We start from the raw sequence: 19852 nt of genomic DNA, 5'->3' as shown, positions 1-19852 counted from the left end.
GGGCAAGTACCGTGGGTCATCCCAGTAGTCAGTAACGTCATTCGTGCTCTATTTTTGCGGATAGGAATCATGCGGCTTGTTTTTTTTTTCTCGCCATGAATTGAGGAGCGGCATTTTTGGTGGCGGACGCCCGAAACAAAAGATTTCATGCGGGATACCCCGACAGCCACGCCTCAAAAAAAAAAAAAAAAAAAAAGCAGTGGCTTGGCTCGGCTATGCCAGGATATACGTAGCGTAAGCTAAGGTTGAGCTGGTTATTCTGGGGTTTCCTGGTTTTCTAGGATTAGCTGATTAGCATGCTTACTGCTGCTAAAACGATTTCCAATCCAATCCAATCCAATCCAATTTAATCAATTCAAATCCAATCCAATCGCATCCTATCCCGTCCAATCCCACCCAGTCCAATCGTGGTGGCGGCGGCTCCGGCGCGCCAGGTGTGCACCGTGAGAAGTCATTGCTCCTCGCGCATGCGTAGCACGGCACTCCAGGAGCCACGCGAAGCTGCTCAACCTCAACCAGTGTAGCTCACGCTACAAAAGAACTGCACGGACCCGTCCTCCCAGGAGCGGCTGAGATAGTGCGACTGCAGTAGCACCACTGCAGTCGCAGTGGTGCTACTGCAGTACGCAGTGCCACACCACTGCAGTACCGCAGTGATGCTACTGCAGTAGCTTCACAGTAGCTACTGTAAAGCTACTGCGACCAGCAGTAGCTTTACTTTTGCGAAATTTCTGCTCACAAGTACCTGTCGCGAGCGTTTACTGAAGACGTACGGGTTAATCGCGAAAAAAATGCCCTTACTAAACGCGAGAAACTTTAGAACCCTTCCTAAAGAAAGTTGGCAGAAACGCGAAAGCTGTCTCGCAGTAAAGCTGCACCAAAATCTCAGCTAAAAGTGCGTCCAACCTTCGGTGAAAGTGAGTTCAATCGATTGTCAAACCGTCAAAGACCCAAATCCTAAACGGAGAACGAACACATGCTACATTTTTTTTGCATCTACGAACGATCTCATTGTACACCCATACGTTTTTATGAGATTGCCCTCATTCTGCATTGAACTACTGTACATCGCAGATCGTACTATTGTGCTATTTCAGCATAATAAATGTGTGTATTGTCTTATCTCTAGAACCGTTCCTGATTCGTGATTTTCAAGTAATCGTTTTGACGCAGTGGAAGGCCGATTTTACGCACACACCGTGTGTACAGAGATCTTGTCAGAGCTTTTCGGTCGACCAACCGGCCTATGGGGAAATGCGTTAGTTGTATGTCAAGATATCATTAGTCTCAATAAGAAGCTTTCGCTTCATTAGCGCATTTCAAAAGAAGAAACCTCATGAAAATTTGCCCTATTACGGAATACTTCGGGCTGTAGCTATGATGCAACGCGATAAGTATTATCCGCACTAAACCTACACTCAAGACTATTTTGCGCAACAATACGCGCTACTATACTTCCATTTGCCTGCGTTTAATGCAGAAAAATAAAAATTGGGATGTTCCTCTCATTTAACCGGCGCAATTATTTTACCGCATAAATTAGACCCTCGCGCGATCGGTTTGGGAAATTGAAGATGGTTCCTTTTCCAACGAATAAAGAGTAAGGGGGCTTTCAGTTATCTCAAGAGGCAACCACCTGCTGTATTTATTTCGAAGTGTGCAATCTTGCTCATAATTCGCGAACTTGCGTCGACTTTCTCAGTGCGTCCATACAAAAAGAATCGTCCTACCTCGTTCTTGGGTTGTAGTTAAGCCCGTTAGAGAAAGGAGCCTTATAAAGCGAGAATTCTTGCTATTGAAATGTTCTTTGTTTGCGTAAAGTGATGCCTAAGGACTAGTGCCTGCGCAGTAGTGCCACAAAAGATGAATAGGAAACGTTCTATAGCAATCGTTTTTTTTCGTGCTTCGTGTAAAGTAGTTACGATCTGGTGGTGTCTACACTCACGCGGGGATGGTTGTATTGACATTTTATGCACACTTGCTTGAGAAGTGAGCAGTCTCTAACCCTTCTAACAGCTTGTAGCCACATGTTTACGATTTGCACAGCTAGAAGCAGCCTTTTTTTCATTTTGCACATACTAAAGTGTGCAATAATACAGAAAAATTTTAAAGCTCAGACTCATAAACAACAATTTCAGAACGTCTCGCTTTCATAAGGTACCGCTGTATATCGACGGCACTGTGACGTACTCACATGATGGGGGCATTACCATAAATGCGCTCATACCAAAAATGAGTTGTGCGCCAAGGAAAGCGTCAGTTTATGGCTCTTCCTGATTGATAATGTTTTGCAGTCAATTCTCGAGAGCACGATTTTTCCATCGCTGTTTTGATCTTTTTGCAAGCGCTTGATGATTTTTCATTAACTGTTTTCTGCTTTCAGTGTCAAGCCCTTGGCACACCCATCAAAGGTTTTGTCCTTCGGTCGAAAAACAAGCGGTTGTGTTTGCTATTTCGAGTGCTGGAATTGAACTAACTGTTGGTTGTGACTTAGGTGACGAAATTCCCATTAGAAACCTGCAATTAGCGGACCTCGTAAGTCTTTGACCTTCTTTTTGGGTGTTTCAGGGCAAGATAAAAGAAGTTCTGTATTAGCTGGCTGCCTTGGCTGGCTGTCTTACCGGTCCCGGGATAAGGGGGAATTCGCTGGGAGTGATGCAAAGTGTCCTGACTATCCACATTTCGGTAAAAGGGCGAGACACGTTGTAAAAGGCGACACCAACTGCTTTCCAAATCGCTTTGCTTTATATTTTGCGCGCACGTGTGCTTCGAAACGTGCCTTCGCTTCTGCCCTGTGCAGGAATTACAACTCGGGGCAGCTTTCGGCTCGTTAGCGTTCTTTTTATACCCAAGCTTGACGCGCATCCGGTGGGGAACTGCGACAAAGTGATTAACGGAGGTAATCAAAGGACAAACGACCAAGGATAATTGGCTCCTGTGGCGTGTGTGCGGTCAGGCTGCAAGGGAAAACTTTCCGTTGCCTTAGGAAACGTTCATCTGGCCGGTATCTGAAGGTAAGAGGGCCAAGAGGTAAGCGTCAGCGTTTCCAGCCTGAGGGGAAGTTTCCCGTTTTTGCAAATAGCACGAACAGTTGACTCCACCCAGGTGTTTTGACAATAGCGCCTGTATTTATGGATGGTGTTCGTAGAAAGAGAAGCCGCCGTGTGCAGAACCATTTCAGAATTCCTGCTGTACGTTAATAGTTATTCCTGAGTCATGCAACGAGCTTGCGGTGAGCACATCCCGACTATTCGATGTGGTCGTTAGTTGCGGGCGAATATAATTTAGGCCTGCTCTGTTACGGCATTCCAATGGTGGTTGTGCTGTTGACTGACGTGTTTTCCGTTAGACGGGCCGCGAAGACAAAATACAAGTATGGGGCAATAAAAATGTAGACGTCCCCTTATAATAGGGATTCCAATATCATTAGAAATCTAAAAAACTAATCAAGATAATCAAGTAAGCATATAAAGCAATGGCGACTCCCCAGCCACGTGGAGATTTCTCTATGACGCCACAGTATCTTGTTTGCGCGATTGGCGGCCTCCGGCAATGGCTGGGCGATTGTAGGGGCGCCTCTACTTCTATCTGACTGCATCGCTTGAATGATAATGTGCAGTTAACACAATGATAACTATGTTTTTAGCGCTGGCATTATCACGTCACTCCTGCTCCTGTTATGTCACCATAGCGCGGGATTTAGAAGTTGTTCAATACTATACTGCCATTCGTTTTGGCCAAAAACAACTGTCGTGGCTTGAGTGAAAATGAGTCAGTTACCAAACGCTAGTTCTTTCAAATTGAAAAAAGTTGTATTTTGTCGCCATAACTCCCTTAAAGGTAACACTATTACCAATAATTGGTTACATTTATCTACAATTAAGGTAACGCGGTAGTTGGATATTGTTTAACAGTCGCACATTAGTCACGACGTGTCACAGATTTCCGTATTATCTGGCACCTAAAAGAAAAATGGCAGTTAATTACACGTGATACGAACTGGCAGCGGCGGCCCTGGCTGATTATAGGTACGAATAAAACGTGCTGCGCGGAATAAATGTTACAATGGAAGTATTGCGCCATCGTTCGCCATGATCGCGATGCTGGGACGTAAAACACGCCGCTCCAAATCCCACATTTGCGTTTCAGATGAACCCTTTTATCTTTCTTTGTTTAATTGATTGATCGATCAATTGATTGATTGATCGATTGATTGATTGATTGACTGATTGATTACTCTAACCACCTCCTCACCGAATCGTCTCAGAAGAGGAGCGTGTCACCATGGCAATTGATCAATCGGTTGATTGATTGATCGATTGATTGATTGATTGATTGATTGATTGACTGATTGATTACTCTACCTCCTCGCCGAAGCGCCTAAGAGGAGCGTGTCACCACTACAATTGATCGATCGATTGATTGATTGATTGATTGATTGATTGATTGATTGATTGATTGATTGATTGATTGATTGATTGACTGATTGATTACTCTAACTACCTCCTTGCCGAAGCGCCTCAGAAGAGAAGCGTGTCACCACGGCAACTGGTGTTCAGTGACGTCACCATCCTTGGCGGCTTCACTACGCCCTCTCCCGTTTTGCCATCGTCCTCTCTCCGTCAGGTAGGTTAACTCGCCTAACGGTTGCAGGTATACCTTTACGCAAGCCTGCGTTTGAACAGCGGCGCGTGTTCCCTCTGCCAACAAAATAGAGCGACCCGTGAAGCTCAACAAACAAGAAGATGCTTACCGGTAGTGGCAACGCACCGGTGGTCATGAAAGCATCATCGAATCTACGAGAATGGTTAATGGTATGCACAATGCATAACCGGCGTTACTAAGTGGTTTCTTGCTCAAGAATGCGCTCTAGCATGAGAATGCCGCCGCGCGTGTGCAACTCGCTGGTGCAACGGAAGAGTTTGTGCGACCGGTGCTAGGGAGGGCGCTCGGTTTTGTTTGTGCTGTACGTGAGCGCTAGTATAATTTCATAACTCCATTCCCGCCCCCCCTCGTATTTTTTCAAGGCCATTTCGGACTGCATCACGGGATAGCCCCACATTCTTTTTGCTACCGAATGCCGCATAGACGTGTGGGTGCTTGTGCAAAAAGAGGTATTGTGCCCGACCACGTCCAAGCGGGAAAATGAATGCGCTCGTCGATGTGACAACGTGGCAACAAGAACGTTTAATGAGAGGGGCTATTTTTTTGCCTCACCACTGCTGAATTTTAAGCCCTAGAAAGACTTGTGGCTCCGTTTCCCCACAACTAGCGACGCCGACGATGTGCATACATGTAAACTACATTTAGCGCGCAGGAAAGCTTTCGATGCCAAATTCTTTGACAAAACAGAAGTGCAGATTTGATGCTAACATAGTTTTTTGATTAGATATAGACATTGGATTTGTTGTTACTTAAGAAAAAGATCACCTCCTTTAAGTTAAAACACTGTAGGAACACCTAAGCAATTTTAATAATTTGTAATGCTAACGAATTAGTTGCCGCTGAGTGTGTCGTTGAGCGATGTCGCTTCTAATTTGGCCCTCTCATTTGGGGTGTTGGTGTAACATGTTGCTGAGCAGTGCTGCTTCGCTGTTTATGAGTGCAATGTTGCTGCTTTGATTTGGTGACAAGGCAAGACCAAATATTGTAATCTTTCAGATGAGGTTTATTCGCGGAGTTACCCGAAGTTCTAACTACGCGCCCCAGGAGAGTTTGCACTACGTAGTATATCGTCCGTGAGGCTGTGACCAACAAACCTATTTGACGAGTCCTAGTTTATTGGCTGGTACACGTGATATGCGGTTTGCCTGCCGTGTGTTTACACTTAAGGGGGGAGGGTGGTTCACAATGAGCCAAGTACTAATCCGTCTGAGAAAAAAAAAACTGCTTCAGAAACAGTCGAACTGATTTCTGAAAAGAAAAATAAACTATTCTACTCTCTGAAGGTGGATGACAAGCGAAGTGGTTTACCACACGACACACAAGCAGGTGGCACTAAATTTCGAACGATGGTGCGGGCTTATTTATTGTGGACTAATGAATTATGATCAGTTAATAAGACTCGGCCTAATGATAGAGTAGCCTTAGCGGCCATTTGTCATTAGATATGTTTTGAGGAGGGTTCAGTAAAACAAGAATTGCAGTCGTTTTTTGTGAGCATCCCTCACGTATACATATATATTCTCGTGCATTGACCATATGCGAGGATCCTAACACGATTAAGACGGTACTGTGAACAAATGAGTTATAAAAAGTAAATTTAACTCGTAGCGATGATAAACACGTCTTAGCAGCCAATTGTCATGTAGTTTTACCAGGGAGGATTTGAAAAAAAACAAGACCTGCGGTTTTAACAAGGCTTACAGTTCTGACAGACAAGGCTTACAAACTTTTTAGTCAGGTGATGGCGCTGCAAGGGGATATTTCTAGCCGTTCGATATGGGCAACGCCGGGTTTTTCCACTCATCCGCCTTAATACAAAGTGGCGGAGTTCAGAAGTCTGGCCAAATAAAACTGAGAGCGTGAGAGATACGGACGCCTTACGCACGTGACTGAAGCCGAATGAAGGAGAACTTTGCTGGATAAGTTAGTTTCGACGAGCGACGAACCCAATTCTTAAAAAGGTGGCCCAAAAGCCCTCAAAAGAAGGGGAAGTCCTTCAAAGGGAAAGGTAATCTTCTTGGGCTTGGTACCACGGGATAACTGGCGTGTTTCCATGAAAAGCACGCGCCAATTAGGAAAGATTGAAGGCTTTGCTGCATGGTTTTTTTAAAGACGACGTTTCCTTTCTTAACGCGGTCGCGCTGAACGAGATTGGAGTGACTCAGGTTGATGAAATGTTGCAAGGTTCGCTCGTACTCACCAAGTCGCGTCGCAATTTGCGGAATGGTTTCCGCGTTTGTCTCGTCTTCGGAACCAAGGTGCGGAAAAGGTTTTATCGACCGCCATTCTATTCTCAACGCACGACCGGGTTCACAACTAACGACCTGCCCACTGCTGTGTCCCACTTTTGCTTGTTTGTAAGTGAGGATCAAATGCAGCCCGAGCTGGTTGGAAAGTCGTCGGAGTGAACGGTCTTGCAATGAACTAAATAAAACAACCTCTGGTGGCCCGACAGCCATTCTAACGGTGTGTAAATGCGAAACCATCACTTGTCGCTGAGAGTGTCGCTGAGTCTGGCGCTCCAGCGAAAGGTCGCTGGATTTTGTTTTACACGTCAACGCAAGACGACAAGCCGGCCTCATTACCATCACTCACGTGCGTTTTACTCGCGGAATTACCTAGAGTTCAAACTGCGCGCCTGAGTCCATTCATGGGGTATTATGAAAGAGATTTTGTCAAGGTCAAAGAGTATTCATATTTTCGCGAGACACTAGAACCATGTATTCACAGCAATGCACTACTGTATAGCAGTAAGGCCGACATTAATGGGTGTGAGTGCGTAGCGCTTTCTAGGTATACACAGGGTCTTACGGAGGTGGTGGTGGCGGTGGAAACATTTCCCAGGCAGCACAGGACTGTTCGGCCTAAATCAAGCCGGTGTACTTTGGCCGGTGATTTTCTGTCCGGCCTTTTTCCGGCAGCCATGTTCGCCCCGTGTCCAAATGTGGGCCTTTTGGCCGTATACGGCCGTACTCTCATGGCTGTCTATTAATTCTATTAATTCTACGCTATGTTCGGTACAACCCAAGGGTTGAGGGTCAGCAAGGGTCTGAATAGAAAAAAAAAACATAAGTAGCGGGGATATAGCTATATGGTGGCGGCTTCATTTAAGCCTTATATAGGCAAATAGTATGTGCAACAGCAATAAGCCATGCTCATTCATTTTTTTAACGCAACATACGACCAAAAATTCGCCATCAAAAGTGTGGTACGGATTTTCTCCTCAAACACGCCCTACTGATCTACTGATCTGTCCGGTGATTTCTTGAAATCTTTATGGAGTCGGTAATTTGGACCTCCGTCTTGTGCCCGAGAGTTGACCCACCGGACAAGCCAGGAGTTCGGCGAGCAGTGGCAGGTCTGCCCCCTCTTGTCGTTCGACGAAATCACCCAGCATTACCGCCTGGAACGAACGCTATATCCCCCTGCGCACAAAAGCCTCACTAAAGAACAAGAGCGCCACCTCCGAGGCATCCAAACAAACACTTTTCCCCACCCCACTAGAGCTCACATTCTGGCCCCCACCCTGTACTCCTCGCAATTCCGCTTCTGCGAGGCTCCGGGCACCCTATACCATATCATGTGGGGCTGTGATAAGAACCCCAACCTACCCCCCCCCCCCCCCCTACCTTTCCCCTCCCCTGAGCACTGGGAGAGAGCACTGTCCAGCTCGGACCCTGACGACCAGCTTTGGCTGGGGCAGAGAGCCCAAGAAGCCAGGCGGATTGAAGGGGTCCTGGAATGAGGACTCTTCCCCAGGGCGGACTGCTTTTGAGACACATTTATTCCTCCTCCTCCTCCTCCTCCATCTTTCGCGAAATTTGGCGGGATGTGCAACCACGCAGCCACAACATTTTTGCGATCTACGCTTATTTAGGCGTGCACACCGAAACCTCTTGCGACTTTTCTTATGTAGTAGCAGTAGACATAAAACAGGATGACGATAATCATGATACTGTTGTTGTGGATGGTGACAGTGCTGATGATATTAATGATAATGATATTAGAAAAAAATAGAACCGAAATACGGAGGGTAGAATACTGCCGCATGTATTACAAACAATTAGGGAAGTTGCGATGCTGTTTACTAAATTTCAATAATTACATAAGGCTGATAATGCCACTATAGAGTGTTGATAACAGAATGGTAGCTCACGTTCTTTTTATATTTTGGAAATGTTCCCAGTAAAGTAAATTCGCTACTATAGGTAGTGTAGGGGCAAAAATAGGCGTAACTGGAAACACGATCCAAGCTAAATGTGATTCAAGTGTAGTAATATTTTTAAATTCTGTATAAAGAAAGAACTTTCTCGGCACCTCTGCAGATACGTGCTGTGTTAGTAGTAGTAGTAGCAGTAACTTTATTTTTCCCAAAAGTTGTGGTGATTGCACCACTGAGCTGTTCGCTCAGTCATCTAGACAGCGGGGCTCCCGGTGTTTTGGGAGCTCGGTGTCTTCAGCCAACTGGGCGAGGGGAGCTGGGGTAGAGATGGCAGCCTCCCACTCTGTTAAGGTTGATATGTTATGAAGAATGGGAGGATTTCCTCTACGTGATGCGGGTATTAATAGACATGACCAAATGGTGTGGTGAAGTGATGCTCGTTCCACAGAACAGAAGGGGCAAGCGTCCTTGTTTTCGCCAGGATATATGATGGGCATGAGATGTGGAGTGGGGAATGATAATGTTTGGAGCTGCCTGAGAAGGACTGCATGCCTTCGACTGAGCGATGGATGCGGTGGTGGAAAAATTGCCCGATCCTGGCGGAAATGGTCAAGGATATCGCCGAAAGTATGGAGGCGGTCCTTATAGCCGAAAGGTTGCGGGATATCTTCAGGGGTCCTATGAGGCTCTCGGCGCACCATATCTCGAGCAGTCTCATTGGCTCTCTCATTTCCCATCAGGCCAGAATGTGCCGGTGACCAGATGATGCGGAAGGTCCGGCTATGAGGTGTAGGCCCTTGCGAGAGGGTTTCCAAGGTTCTAGATGATACCCGGCCGTTTAAAAATTTAGTACGGCCGATTTAGAATCGGTTATAATGTTAAGATGCGTAGACCGGCTGTGGGCTGTGGCTAGACCGATTGCCATTTCCTTTGCCTCTGTGCAGGAAGTGCAGCTTACAGATGCTGTAGAAATGGGGCTCCCCTTGGAGTCGACCACCGCTAGTACCGATGCGTTCCTGTCGTGATATGGGGCGGCATCGGTGTATACCACAGAAGACCCCGGTGGGTGTTGTTTGGCAAGGGCCTTCGCTCTTGCTTCACGGCGTTCCTTATTGTGGATGGGGTGCATTCGCCTAGGCGTTGGGGACACTCTCATGACATTCCTCAGAGGAGACGGAATGGCAACAAGTCGCATGTAGTGTGGTGTTTGTGGTACCAGGCCCAAAGACCTCAGGATGCACCGACCGGCAGAGCTGCGAGAGAACATCTCTAGCTGTGCGGTTCGTTGTGCCTCTATAAGTTCGGAGAGAGTATTGTGTATCCCGAGGTGCAGTAGGTTTGCAGTTGATGTGTGTTGGGAGAGGCCGAGCGCTCGCTTGTGTGCCGTACGGATGAGGCCATCAACTTTCTCCTGCTCCGTCTTCCGCAGGGTGAGAAACAGCAATGCCTATGTAACGCGCGAGATGACGAAGGCCTGCACCATCTTTATGAGGTTGGACTCCTTGATGCCCTTGTGCCTCGTCGAAACCCTGGAGATGAGTCGGGTGGTTTGATATACCCCCTTCTTGATCTCTCTGAGTGCATCTGTATGCCGGCCATTACCATTTAGGCGGAGTCCCAAAACCTTTATGAAGTGAACTATGGGAACGTTGACTCCTGATGATGTGGTTACGGTTAATATCGGTGGGCGTTTATGATTTGGTTTGTAGATGAAAAGCTCCGATTTTTGGAGGGAACACGGTAAGCCGCGCACGGCTGCGTACTCCTCAACGGTTTGGGTTGCCCGTTGCAGGGCTTCCTGGATTTGGCCGTCGGAGCCTCGAGCCATCCACAGGGTGATGTCGTCTGCATAGATGGAATGATGTAGGTAGGGTATGCTCGAGAGAAGGACAGGGAGGTCCCTCATGACGAGGTTAAACAAGAAAAGCGACAGTACCGATCCTTGGGGCGTTCCTATGCTACCCAGTTTAATGGGGTCCGATTCGATGTTTCCGAAATGAAGGGTGAGTATACGAGATGAGAGGAATGATTTAATGAAGTTGTACGTGCGCTCTCCAAAGCCATTCTTGTTCGCCATCTGTAGTATGGCCGAGTGTCGCACAGTGTCGAAGGCTTTGGAGATATCTATGCCGAGAATAACCTTAGTTGTGTGCTTTGGGAGCGTATGCCGAATCCAAAATGTGAAGTTTTAGTTACAACATAGGATCCTGAGTGCATAGGCGAGGGCGAAATCCTAGCATGGTGTGAGGGAACAGATGAGTCTCTTCGGTGTGTTCCGTGAGTCGGGTCAAAACAACATGCTGTAGTAATTTCCCTAGGCACGATGTTAGGGATATGGGTCTGAGATGATCGATGTGTGGCGATTTTCCAGGCTTTGGAATGAGTATGGTCTTGGCCGTTCGCCATTTTTCTGGAATTTTACCCTGGGTCAAACATTCATTAAAACGTGCCGTGATTCCAGTGATGGATGTGTCATCCAACTGCCGAAAAATCTTATTAGTAATGTGGTCAGGGCCAGGGGCCGACCTAATGTTTAGCTTATAAATGGCAGCCTTGACCTCGGCTTCTGTAAAAGGTGCATCTAAGGCGGCGTTGGCCTCTCCGGTGTATGGCGGGTGTTCTGTTGGAGGGCCTTGTGGTATGTACTTGCTGTGTAAATATGTGATGAGTGCATGTCTGTGTTAGTCTATGTGTGATACATGAGTATCCTGTCAAGCACACGTCTTTTGCTCTGAATGTTTGTAAGCTGCGCTTGAGGTTACTAAAGACACACTTGCGCTGGGGCTGGCCACGTCGTTTGTTTGCTTTGCTTAAAAAAAGTGTGTCCTTAGTAACCTCAAGCGCAGTTTACGAACTTGCAAAACCAACTAGCCCAATTCCTTACCTTACTTTTGCTCTGAAACTGCCTTTTCATCCAAGTCCTTTGACGGAAATGTCATGTAAGTCTACGGTGTCACGGCTTTAATGGGCACATACCTAGCCAATCAACTTTTGAATGTTCTTTTGTCAAGAAGCCTCACTGACACATTTTTATAATGGCAGCAGGATTAAGCTATTAGCATGGACAGTACCTTTGCTAGGATATTTTTACGAAGAACAAACTGCATCGTATTCCTGTTTAATAGCTATACGTAACGTGGGTTAAGTATAGCTTAACGTGGAATAAAAAAAACAGATAGCAAGGGCGTTTTCAAGAGGCTGTACACCAGGACGTAATTTATTACTTCCGTACTGACGTCATGTTTCGTCAAGGACGATGATCGGCATTCAGGGCGCTTTTACGCACGAAGCCGTGAAGAAATCGCATTCACGGAAGAGGGAGAGCAATAAAAATTGGCAATAAAGCAGGAACACGACCTTCCTGGCATCTCCACGCTCCTATCATTGTTGGGAGGGCGCAGCGTGCGACAGATCTGCTGCGCAACCTCTGCGTTTTTTTAGATATCACCGACAACTGGGCTGGAAAAAAGCGATAGTGTACTATTGGCACAACGTACCCACCATCGCAGGCGCTGCACAAAACAAGTACTGAGGCGCAGGAAAAAAGGTACAATGGCAATAAAAATACACCAAAGCCAATAGGATTTAACGCCTATAAACAAGGGAGTTGGGTAGGCTTCAAGCCAGGAAGAGATTGGTATACGGAAGATATTTTATTGCTAACTTGCGAAAGCAATAGCTTTACGACGTCCCCTGCGAGGCGATATAACGGGCACATCGGTACTGTCGCTTTGATGCTCGGATTTCTAAGGCTACTATTTGCACGCCGACATAACAAGATCCCCAACTATCCGAAACGTATCAATGCTGTCGGGGTGCTTGGGGCATCGGATAGAGGGGAACATCTTACGAGAGAAGGCGATAATTTTACACTGTAATAATTACTTTAAGTAAGGACTTGCTCCAAATCGTGATAATTTGACTGTAACCTAAGAAACCGACTCTTAAAAAAATCTGGGCATGATCACTTAGAGTTCCAGTTACAGGCAACATCTGTTTAGAACAAACTAATGCAAGAATGGCTTGCGGTTGCTTATTTATACCGTCGAACCTCGTTATAATAGAACACTGATATACCTAATTATAGGCTATAGTGAACAAAATACGAAATTTGGTTGGTCACGCTTTATTTCAATGACCCTTATTCTTTAATAACGAAACTGATACCGTGAGAGCCGCGGGTGATACCGAATATAAAGAAGAAATATTTGACCAGGAGGCTGAGACGTTACTTGGAAAAACCCTCCGGCACCCGAAAATGTAGAAGTATAAAGGCCCTATTACTGGACGACACTGTAGAACACTCCATCCTGCTCAGCACTGTGAGTAGCCACCACATGAAGACAAGACCATTCATCAAATAAATTAACACGCAGGCCTGTTTTGTCAAGAGAACTTTGTTCCGTTGTAATTTCACGTATTCATGTTCCGGTTCATTGAGCTTGAAATGCACCAAGGAGAAAGCTAAGGGTTACTTCGTTTATGAAGGGTTCGAAGCCTAAAATATGCATTTTTCCATGTTCAAGTATTTTAGCGCGAGCCTGATTGTAGATTTGTTAAAGCCAATATAAACCTCTACTGTTACAACGAATATCGGATATAACGAACTAATTCGCTGTCCCGATACTACTTCCTTATGACGAGGTTCGACTGTATCAGTCTTGAGTGCCAGATTCGGACTGACTTTTTGAGGCTGAGTCTGAGAGTGGCATATGCGAGATCAAAAATGAAGCGGCGAGGCAGACTCACAGCTGACCTTACTAACTAAACTATATTTGGTCAAGGGTTCAACAAAAGTTCGTCTGCTCAGACCTGTGGTGAAGAAGGGAATCACGGACGTTGTCCAAGTCTCAAAATAAATTCCATGTTTTGGGAATTAGACAGGAAGTAGATCTGGCTCCGGGAACATACCGCGCCAGTATCCTCATCATTGCATTGATATTCTCATCTATCTACCTTAGAGGTGTTCGGTCCGGTGTCTCGCGGCTCTGTTTTCTGGCGGCGCAACTTTGACGAGGTGGGCGTTCCACTACACCACGCTTTGTAACCGCACACGGGTGCCATGTTCATTCAGTTAGACAAGAAATCGTCGACACTTAAGTATTCAGCACGCGACGTAACGAGCGTGAGTGGATGGTCAGTGTAGTCCACGTTGTATCGTTCATCGTAGCAGGTGTTGACTGAATGATAAGAGATTGTAGCGTCCCTCGGAATGGCACCTTTTTTTTTCTGGGGCTGAAACGCCTCGTCCCAATTCCTGTATTTTAGCAATATCCAATACCCAGATTTCAGCAATCCGCAATGCGGCTTGTCCCGCACCTCCTTCCAGTCCCTCAGAGAAGCGGTAGGAATATTCAGACTGAAAAGAAAACAGCAGCGGTTTATGTGCTGATGATTATGGCAAACTCGTGGTTTAAAACACAAGTGGGAGTAGCACCTTGCTTTCGAGCTTCACTCTCCACTCAATTGCTCGAAATTCTGCATTGAACAAAATCCCATTTCATCGTCTGAGTGATGTGCCGACGCAATGCTGGAAGCATTTTCGCGATCCCGTTCTCCCGTTATTAAGGAGCACATGACTATGTTTCATGATGCAGCTGATCATGCGCGGATTTTAATCGGCTTCTTTCGAAAGACGCAGACGCGGACGCTTTCGCAAACGCAGAAAACAAGTCACTAGCCCCATTGTCGTTTTTTTTTAACTTTTTAATCAAATAGAAACCTATTGTTTTGATTTTGATTGTGGGGTTTAACGCGCCGACGCAACGCAGGCGATGAGGCGCGCCGTAGTGGAGGGCTCCGGATTAATTTTGACCACCTGGGGATCTTTATCGTGCGCCGAAATCTCGTACACACGGGCGTTTTTGCTTTTCGCCTCCATCAGAAAAGCGGCCGCCGCGGCCGGGAATCGAACCCGCGACCTTGTGCTCAGCAGCGCAACGCCTTAGCCACTGAGCCACCGCGGCGGGTGAAACCTATTGTTCGCAGAGTGGCCGATTTCCCAAAATTACGTGGTACTGCTACTTTGCTCCAGCCCCACCCGCATTATGACCTAATTTAATGGTCGTAGGAGGTGCACATGTTACGTTGCCAGTCATTCCTGCCTTCTTAGTTGGTGTCCGTCTTTCATTGTTCACTTTATGCAGCCGGGCCGACTTGGCGCAGCCTTATGGGTCAATTCAATATAAAGAGGAAGCTCCGAACTCAGAAGCCTGCAGACATCTAGTGGTGGCTCCAGCGAACACCAGCAGTTTCTACAGAGTTAGAACACTCTATAAGAAGGCCCCGTGGAAGCATGATGAGGGCTGATTTGAAAACTATTTCAAGGTCTCGTTTTCGTTCGGCAAACATACTCCTGTCATGTACTGATCATGATATCAGCGATAAATTCTGTACTAAGTTCTATTGGCGCTGACAATAAAACGGGATTTGCTCAGTAAGTAAAAGACGGACACTAATTGGTGAATAGACGCTGAAGAAATAGGCGTGAAAGGTCTGAAAGGCTACCGCAGTGAAAGCGCGATGCGAAATTGTCTACACTCAGCGGTAAGAAGTGAAAACATCGCCATTCTCTAGGAGTAAATGTACTATGCGATGGTAAGAACCGCGCATAACAATACGCAAGGCAATGCTACTCTAATGCAGGGAAAGGTCAAATAGGGCATCGTTGTCTAGTGTGACTGAAAGATAAATACGAAACGGTCCGCTGCGCGCGGAGTCGTGCTTCTCACTCAAAATAGCTTTCATTCTATCGTATGCTTGCACGTAAACGAAAAGATACGTACAAAATAGAGACGTTGCATCTGACAGTTTGCGACTCTTAAAATCGTGACTACGATAGGCAAGTGACCCGCACGTTATGGTTGCTGTAACGTATTCCAGTAATGTTCTTTTTCGTGTTGCCTCACTCGTTCAGGCATTTTTCTCTCGGTTGTACCAAGCCTCCAGTGATGGCTTTGTCGCTTGCCCTGATATGACCCCGACTTTCAATGACAATGTGTCTGCAGCAGCGTCGTGGTGCATCAGATTACTGAAAGTTGTATGCATTTCTCGCTTTGTATGCGCGGTACGACCAAGCCACACAGCGCTGTGTGCGGCTGAATGTTGACGGCGTAGTTCTGCGTAGCGTGCCTGCTTTACCGTTGACGCAGCGCGAATTCTCTAGTGTGTCTGGGTAGGCAAGATCTGAAGCAAATGTGTATATTAGATGAGGGCCCCCATAGCAAACCACCTTTGGCGACTGGTGTCGCCGGTACCAATCGGAGGAAAGACAAAGAGAAAGGGCTGGCTCCTTAATGAAGGCCTAAAAGATCAGCCATATTTGCTGGAGAGATTGCTACTTGCGATCCAGAGATTAGCTGGAGAGATTGCTGTATTATTTCCTTTCTTGCGAAGCTTCCTCGATTACAGTGTTTTCTCATGTCCTGTATGTTCCCCCTCGTGTTCTCATTTATCGAGCTTGTTTTCTTATGTTTGAAATCTAGTACTTGGTTGTAAATGGCTATATGTATATTTATTATGTTCAATCACAAACTGTGATTCGCTGGGCTGCCCAGCCACGCACACAAGCGACCCCCACACGCTTATGCGGGCTGGATCATGTATTTGCATATGTACAGTGAATAAATTATTATTATTATTATTATTATTCTACGTGCACTCTTCCATGGTTGGTACGAATGTACTGCAGTAGAACGTACAATTGGGCTAGTTAGTAGCTGTTCATCTTGAAGGTGGAAGCGCTCACAAAACAGAGACGACAGTAGAAAAAAACATGTCGCCATGTCATCTATGTTTTTTCTACTTTCGTCCCTGTTTTGTGAGCGCTTCCACCTTCAAGATGGTACGAATGTTATTGATTGATCAGACGTTCAAGCCTCAAAGTTTGATTTTGTATTCGAGCCAGCCTTCGGGTTTACTTACACGTCTTTTAAGTTACCATGGTTGCTGTTCTGGTGCTGTTGTATTTGGTCTTGTTTAACCACTGCCATCATTACCATTAAATGTCTTTTGCATCTTTAGTTAGCCTACGCCGTCGTGTATTGGGCCTCATGAGTCGGTGAAAACGTATAGGAGCTTTTTTTTACCTCCTTCGTCATGGTAGTGGGTTGCCGCTCGAGCTCGTTTAGAATTGCCATCGCATATTTGCTTCTTCTGTGTTACATTTCTTTCGCCTATTTTTGATTAGAAAACAGTTCGATGTAATGAAAAGGCTGGCTGCAAATCTGCCTTGTTTGTGCACATGCATTACAATAAGCCCATTGACACACTATCCAGTGTATGTTCCTGCTCGTAGAAGCCCAGGTATTTCACTTGAAGAAGGCCGAAATATTTCCCCGTTTCAGTATGACTTACCTAAAATAAGAGATACGGAAAGCTTGCGCAGCAATAATGCCATTTTAGGAGTAGAACGTTGTATAATTTGCTTCGGGATGTACCAACTACAACGAGAGTTCAAGGTGGCTCCGCAAAATACGTCTCAGGAGATATGGAAGGTGTTCGCCACTTTTGTCCACTCACTCCGGGAAATGCACGGTGCTTGCGAAGTAGAAATGCGTGAAGGCGTGGGCTGGCTGTGTGGAAGGCAGGTCGAGAAATGCGGTTAATCCGTGCGTGCCTCATGGGGAGATGATGTAGTGAGCTCAGTTGGGTCGGTCATTTTGTGGCCCGGTGCAATGAAGCTGGGCCTGCTGAAGGAAGCACGAAGAGAACGGCATTATCTTGTTCTTGAGAGGGACGTCTCGTGTTTTGGCGTCCGTTTTCTGCGCGTGAGTGCGTAATCATTCAGTGCGCGAGGTTCTTGGAAGCGCAGAGCGGCATGCTTTCCTTCCTCGTCCTCTAGTTGATTCTTACTCGATGTGTGCCTACTTCAGGCATTACTACACGGAAGGAGAAGATACACATTCAAGATTCGTTTCTCTGGCTAACCTAACATCGTAGTGCCGCAAGTAACGTGAGCCAACAACAGCTGAAGCAGAGCTTCTGTAAGGGCATTAGTTCAGCGCGTATTCTGTCAAGCTTTGTATTTTCCTCCTCGGTAACAGACCCGAGTAACGTGGACAGTAATGAGCGTGGTCGCAAGCTCCTCGTTGACAGTAATGTGCGTCGAGGAGAATAACGAGCGCTGTTTATATTCCTGGCATGAAAATTACATTAGGCAGGCTGGCCGGGAATAGGGCTGCTCAGAAAGCCGTGGAAACGCGAATTCTCCCGGTGCACTAGTCGGCAAACATAAATCCCCCAAATAAATGTACCCAACACCGTGGTTCTGATGATCCCGGTATCCTTGTCAGCGATGGGTCAACCGCGTGTTTTTTCGCGATGCGTTTTTCAATTCGGCAATCACTCCGACGATGGCTACTTCTAAGAAATCGAAAAGTTACTTTGTTTGTTTGCCAAAGCAAATACAGTAAGCTTGGTTGCCAGGTTTGGCGACTTGTAGCCACACCGGCGACTTTTAGAGGCCTGGTGACTGAAATTTCAGTCTGGCAACTTGGCTACTTTATGGATCCTTAGAGTGCCGGTGTTTATATATTTCCGGATCCCCGGACCCTTCCGGCACCTTACATTCAAGATAAAAGGATCGTATTTGGTTTTTCAGTGCTATTCAGGAGTCAAGATAAAACTGAAAGCCAACCAGAACAAAAAAAAAAAAAGGGATGATATGGCTGTGCCAGTGAAACCCAAAGACGCACACCGCTACGTGCCGGGCCAATGCGAAACTTATTGTGCCGCTTTATTAAAACATCCTTCAGATGTCATAAGAATCGCGTCGAAGGCTTCAAAAACACCGTTCATTAAGTGTGATGTTTGAGGAGTTCACGAGTGCTTGTGATTCCACGCAGAGAGGTTGGAAGCGTGTATGACGGTTTATTATAGCGCGGTAATGTAAGGAGGCAGCGAAAGGGGTGAAAAACGGTGTGCAGCAAACACACGTTCTATGGTAATTCATATTCTTGGACTACTTCACGTACACTTAACATATTTTAACAGCGGAGCTTTTGTTGCTGGCCGTAATGTGTGCGGTGTCATAAAAAAATTTCCCCGCATTTCCCCGAGGGGAAGAATGTGAAAGTGCGAATGCAGGAATTGAATTTGCGCGGTTCGGTAATGTTCGCGAAAGAGAGATCACACACACACACACACAACTACAAAGAAAGAAAGATGTATTTATTCACAGACACCTATTTGTGCTGTCGTTGTACTTGATTGCTAGAGCGGATCTCAGCTTTGAAATTTCGTGTCAGTACTCCTTTAAGCGGGTGCATTAGCCCTTCTCACGCCCGATTCCTGGCCAATCCCCCACGTGGGTATGTGCCATATCAGCGGCCAGGCAGCGCGCACCCATCTCCCCCCGTTGCCAAGGAAGACGAGGAGATTCCTGGCCAATCCCCCACGTGGGTATGTGCCATCTCCCCCCGTTGCCAAGGAAGACGAGGAGCGCGCGCACCCGCAGCTGTTGCTATGTGGACGGACGGCGGTCAACGGAATTCAGGGTCGCTTATAAAGTGCATTCGCACTTAAAAATAACCGGGCCATAGTTACTCCAGCCGCTTACCGTGCGTTTGGACGTTTTTTACGAGAAGCGCCCGGCGTCGTACAGGCTAGCGCGTGGCGCTTGCAAAAATACCAAGATAACAGTTCACGTGCGTCCGCGCCTCAAGGGGGGTGCTGAAGACAGCTCGCGCTACAGCTCGCCAAGCCGGTTGCCACCGGTTTTAGCTTGTGCTGACGCGTTCCAATGTGAGAGAAATGTGAACACGCGCCGACAAAACGATCTGGGCCCGCCATTAATGCATGAGGAACACGACGATATAGATGCATATGACGATGGCTATACTACTACCACAGTGAAAATAGACGACGCAACATGTGAATAAACAATTACAACCTTATTCAACGCGTGATGGTGTGTCCTTCAGTGTTTACATGGAAAGAAATCTTCCAGCTCCGCTATGGTTCAAACCTTGCGTGGCTTAGCGCAAGCTTCGCCAATTTTTTAGCTTTCTTAGTAGACAATTATGA

The sequence above is a fragment of the Haemaphysalis longicornis genome, unplaced genomic scaffold (assembly GCF_048455015.1).
Source record: "Haemaphysalis longicornis isolate Haplotype H1 unplaced genomic scaffold, Haemaphysalis longicornis Haplotype H1 scaffold_3, whole genome shotgun sequence".
Classification (NCBI taxonomy): Eukaryota; Metazoa; Arthropoda; class Arachnida; order Ixodida; family Ixodidae; genus Haemaphysalis; species Haemaphysalis longicornis.
Note: the sequence above shows the minus strand (reverse complement) of the source record.